Below are 6,000 nucleotides of genomic sequence, written 5' to 3'. Positions count from 1 at the left end.
CAACCACTGTTTTACATTTTAATGTCAACTTTGGTTTCAAAGGAGCATTAAAGGGTCTTAATAAATTTTTGTGGGTTTAAGAAGCCGTGGAACAGCAAGCATCTCTGTCCAAATATATCACTCAACTTGGCTGGCCTGAAATTCTTCCCTTTGTCAACAATGCCTGAAATTCAAGCTTCCTGCTTAAGAATGCTAATACTTCTGGGAATAGCTAAGCATCCAGAGGCTGGCATTCTTTGTTGATGTAATTCATTTTAGCTTCATTCATTCAGCAAATATTTGTGGAGGCCTCCCTATCACCTTCCAAATGAAATCTGAAATGAAATCTCTGAAGAAGAGTACATTTTGATGGGATGAGGGTGAGGGAAGAAAAGAAGGAGAAATACTTCTGGAGCAAAGGCACTCATTCGTTCATACAAAATGTTGAGTGGGCACTTATAACGTGCCAAGTACTATTCTTGTCACCGGAGAACAGTGGACAAGACTGATACATGGATCAACAATATATGTATAAATAAAGAAATAGAATAACTTCAAAAATAAGTCACACACACACACATAAGAATGATATGCTGAAGAGTCACTGGGAATTAATTTATATAGGCAGCTCAAGGAAGGTCAATGTGAGGAAGTAATATCTGGACTGGGACAAGATCAGATGAGGCATAAGTGAAAGTCTTGAGACAATAATAAACATAGTTTGTATGATGGACAGAAAAAGACCCCCAGGGTGCAGCATAGTTATTGAAGGTTGAAGAGGGAGGCAAGGACCAGATCATGTAAGGCCTTGTAGACCATGGTGAACCATTTGGAAGCCAATGGAGTGTTTGGAGTGGGAGAGTGATATCATTTGATTTATGCTTTACAAATACGACTCTGCTATACACAGAAGAGGTTCTAGGGGACAAAAGTGGAAGGAGTAAGACCAGTTGGGAGACCTATGCATTCATCCAGCATGCAAGACATGCTGGTGGCCAGAATTATGGCAGTAGCAGAGGCAGTGGTGAGAAATGATCCGGTTCAGGATATGTTTTGGAGGAATTACCTGTAAGATGTGCTGTTGGACTGAATGTGGTTGTTGCAGGTAAAGAGGAATCAAGGATGACTTCTTGGATTTTAATCTGAGAAACTGGGTAAATGATGGTTCTATTCATCAAGATGGGAAGGAATGAGGGAGGAGTTCACAGGGGCCATAGAAATAAAAAATTCTGGGGTACCTGGGTGGCTCAATTGGTTAAGGGTCTGACTCTTGGTTTCAGCTCAGATCATGATGTCATGGTTCGTGGGATTGAGCCTGGCATCAGGCTCTACGCTGACAGTGTGGAGCCTGCTGGGGATTCCCTCACTCTCTCTCTCTGCCCTTCCCCTGCCTCTCTCTCTTTCAAAATAAATAAACTTTAAACAAAATTTTTAAAAAATGAAAATAATTTTCTGGACATATTAAATCCATATGGGGCTAAAGAGGGCACTACAGAGAAGGCAATGAAAGGATGGGAGATGCGAGGAGGAAAAAAAAAGAGGCAAAGTGTAAATAAGAAGGACCTGAGGGGCGCCTGGGTGGCTGAGTCGGCTGAGCATCAGACTCTTGATTTTGGCTCAGGTCATGATCTCGTGGTTTGTGATTTTGAGCCCCACGTGTACTGATAGTGCAGAGCCTGCTTGGGATTCTCTGTCTCTCCCTCTCTTTGTTCCTCCCCCCCCCCCCCCCCCCAAAAACAAATAAATAAACATTAAAAAAAAAAAAAGGACCTGAAACCTGAAGCAAATAAGGACACCTGACATTTATATGTTGTTTCATAGTCCAAAGTGCACTCCTCTTATAGAATCTTATTTAATCCTCATGATGCCCTAGGGATGTGGTGGTATTATTAACCCCAGTTTCATGAATGAGGGCCCCGAGGCTCAGAGGAGTAAAGTACATTGCTCAGGACTCCTGCTACCTAATGTAATTTTGCTTCTCATCCTTCCCAGGAGGCCCCAGGCTCTTCACTGACCATCAACGCCTATCTTGGCCACCATTCTCTGAAAAGAGAAGAGAGGAGAAGGCGGTGTGTTTTCCTCCTTGCTGTGATAAGGTGCCCAGGCCATGCCTGCAGGGAACAGAACACCAGCTGGTGGAAATCTCTGAAAACCAACACTGGAGAAACTAAAAAAGGCTAACCTCAACCAAGAGCAGGAGGAAGAAGCTAGAATTGCCCCTTCCATGATTGGTTTCCGGAGTGTGAGGCCACCACCAAATTAATATAATTTGGAGGTTGTTGTGGTTTGGATTTTCTTTTTGAACTTTGAAAATTGCACATTTTTTCTTGATTGCCCCTTGATTGATGGAGAAGAGATCAGGGACCTCTTAGCTCACTGCCACCCACACAGCTGCGAAGGAAGCCAGCTGCCCTCTTGCTCTTCGGAGAACATCCCTCCCTTCCTCCCTCCATTCTTCCCTCCCAGCATCTTGGCCATTACTAAGCAACAGGGCATCTAAGGAAAAGGCCTCCTTTCAGGGCTGGAGTGCTGTAGTTAATGGATCATAGCCTGTGTGGGAGGCTTCCCCAAAGACATATCATGTGGGTGTAGGAACCAGACAGACGGGAGGAATTAAGTCACCCTTTTCCCCAACCCTTATTTTCTTGCCTAACCTAGAAGTCACTGGGTTGGCTTCCTTTTAATGAGGGACTACTTTTGTTTCTGCTGACCCTGGCTTTAAACAGCAGGCAGGCTTCATAGGGACTATGAAAGAAAGAAGAAACTACCAGCTTGTTCTTCATTTATGCTCCTAGTGTCTGAGTTAAGGCTATGTAAACCATGACCTCAACCCAAGTCCCTCTATGAAGGTCTGACTTCTTCTTTGGGGGGGATACTGAGTGAGTTTGGTGGCCCTGGGAAGCCCTGTGCCTGGGAAGGAGGGCCTGATCGGGTTCATTTGGGAGTAAGTATTCTCTCCTGCCCCGTGGATGTGACTCTGGACCCCGAAACTCCAGGCCTGAGAAGCCTGACCCAAGTTCAACCCTGCAGGTACAAACATCCTCTTGCAGGTGTGTGTTTGGGCACCTTCTGGAGAAAGTCTGCCACCCACACTAAGTCCCGGTGTGTTAGTCACCTCCTCCTCCACACTTCCATAGCACTGAGCCTTGGACAATGTAAGGAAAATTAGTCCTTTCCGTGGCAGCTTTGGTGTTCCTCTCCCTGGCTTTCATCACACCATGTATTGTCATTGTTTGCTCATCTGTTTCTCCCACTGTGAACTCTTGGAGTCATGGAGCATGTCCTTTTGCACCTCTGTGTACCTGCACCAAGCACAGCTCCTAGCATATCAGAAGTTCTCGCTAAATGTTTGGTGCAAGCATGAATGAGAGGACAATGGAACAAATGAATGATGCATGAGTAAATGAATGAGTGAAGACAGAGTGGAAGTGAAGGGTTTAGACTCTGGATCAGACAAATCTGGGTTCAAATCCTAACCATGCCACTTTCTGGTTGTTTAATGATCTTTTATAAAAAAATTTTTTTTTAATGTTTATTTATTTCTGAGACAGAGACAGAACATGAGTGGGGAAGGGGCAGAGAGAGGGAGACACAGAATCCGAAGCAGGCTCCAGGCTCTGAGCTGTCAGCACAGAGTCCAAAGCGGGGCTTGAACTCACAAACCATGAGATCATGACCTGAGCTGAAGGTCGCTCAACCGACTGAGCCACCCAGGCACCCCTGGTTGTTTAATAATCTTGAACAAATTATTTAACCTCTCAAAGCCTCCATTTTCTTAGGGTTTTTGTGAATATTATAATGCATATAAAGCACTTCTCACAGGGCCTGGTGTAGAGTAAGTATTCAACCCATGATAGCTATTAACAAGCTCTGACTTCTAGCCCTCTGCTCTTTTTATGCTCGTGGGTCTTGTGAGCACCTCCTTTTCCAGATTCTTGGTCCAGCCTGCAGGATTGTCCCAGTGGGTGCAAGTTGGAGCCGGGGTGTGTAAGTGGTTGCAGCACTGGGCTTTGCCGAGAAGGGGAAACTGTGACAGGGGCCTGCCTAAAGCCAGCAAACAGGTCAGCTGCCACCCCCCATTGTCTCAGGGCTTCTTTGCTGGCGGGTGTCCTCAGGAAAACAGGAACAGTGCTGCCTTTAAGGTGCCCGGATGACAGCCACATCAAATATGTGACCTTTTCCTAGGAAGCCCAGTTTCCATGGTGAGTGGGGCCTCACACTCTTTCTGAAGCCACGTTCTGTGGTGCTTGGCCTGCTCTGGAATGTGATGGCAGTGGCCCCAACAGCTGGGTGGGGACATCTTCCCAGGGGCTGCCCCTCCAATATGTCCAGGGTGGGTGAGAGGCTAGAGGTAGCCCTTGGGCTCTCTGATGCCCTCGCCAGCTCTCCAACCTGGAAAGATTTTGCACTGAGGCCCTGACGCTATTCCCCCACCCCCATCCTGTACACACACACTTAATGATGGCTCATGGCCAACTGGCTTCCAGGCTGGACAGAAAGAAGGGGACTCTTTCTGTGATTCCCCATCTTAGGCCAAGGCCCTGACCTCCTCCACCTCATCTTGGCAGCTTGAGCCTGGAGAGAGAGCCTGCCTCCCTGGCCTTGGCAGAGTGTGTGTTCAGTTTCAGCCTCTGCAGCTGCCAGAACAGGAGCTGAATGCCCAGTGCTTCTGCCAAAGCTTGCTAACTTCTTTCTTCTTTCTCAGAGCTATGCAAACGGAGGCCGCTAAGGAATGCGGCAGTAACCTCCCCACCACCCGCCTCCCTCCTCCTTTGGCCTATGCTCCCCCAAGCTGCCAGGCTGGAGTCACATCAGAAAAATGCAATGAAAGAAAGAAATCCCCCAATGTGTCATGACATTACATTTCCGCCTGGTGCTCAGAAACAAGAAAAGTGGGAGAGGGAGGTGGAGTAGCGTGGTCATAGCTGGAGCCCTGTGACTACCTCACCTCTGTGTCTCCCTGGGGCAGATCACCTGCACGCCTGGGGCTCTGTTTCCTCATTAATAAGTAGGAGCTAATCACACTGACTCAGACTGCAGAGAAACTCTGAGAATTAACTGTTTGCTATCATAAAAGAGGCCTGATATTCCTAAGAGGCTGTCAAGAGTGTCTACACAGCAGGTTTAAGTTGGCAATGATTGAACTAGTTCACTGCCCTCACATGCGTTCATTTAACACACATACAGTGATTCCTACTCTGTTCTAGAAGCTAAACATGCAAAGGTGACCAGGACCCAGGCCCTACCCTCTAGGAGCTTGCGCTCTAACAGGGAAGATAGACAATCAACACGTCATAACAACCAAATGTCGAGACAGTTTTGATGAGCGTAGCCCAGGGGTCAAGGAGGCCACTTCCTTGAGGAAGTGAAATTCAAAGTAAGGCATGATGAGCAGCTATGGTCTAAGGGAAGAGGGGGTTATTAAGAGTGTTCTAGGCAGAGGTAACAGAACAGAGAGGGAGGATGATGTGAAATGAGTTTGGTATGACAGGAGTGTAGACAACTGGGATGGAGTCAGAAGAAGAGGTAAAGAGACTGCAGAGTGAGACCAGGCCGGATTATGCAGAGACCTTCACAACTGTGCCAGGGAGTTTGGACTGGTTCCTCAGAGTGTTGGGGAGCCGGTGCAGGGTTCTAACATGAGTGTAGGTAGGAGGAGGTGGCATGATCAGATCTACTTTCAGGTAGACGACTCAGGCTGCAGTGTAGAGAATGGACCAGATGGGAAGCTACAGTAGCATAGGGAGACCAGGTGGTTGGTGGCTGTTACAGAGTCTGATGGTAGTAGCAGTGGAGAAGAAGTACAGGAATTTAGGAGATATGTAGGAGGCAAGCAGAGGATGACAGAAAGGGAAAAGGAGTCAAGGATGACTGAGTTTTAGGCTTCTTGCCTGGGTGGAAAGTGGAGCCATCCACTGAGATGGGCCGTTCTGGAGAAGGAGGAGCTGGTTGGGGGTGAAGACAGCTAGCCTAGTTTAGGTCGCATAAAGTCTAAAGTAGAGACCACCTTGCTGGCAGAAA

The sequence above is a fragment of the Panthera uncia genome (genome assembly GCF_023721935.1).
Source record: "Panthera uncia isolate 11264 chromosome A1 unlocalized genomic scaffold, Puncia_PCG_1.0 HiC_scaffold_17, whole genome shotgun sequence".
NCBI lineage: Eukaryota > Metazoa > Chordata > Mammalia > Carnivora > Felidae > Panthera > Panthera uncia.
This window is presented reverse-complemented; position numbering follows the sequence as displayed.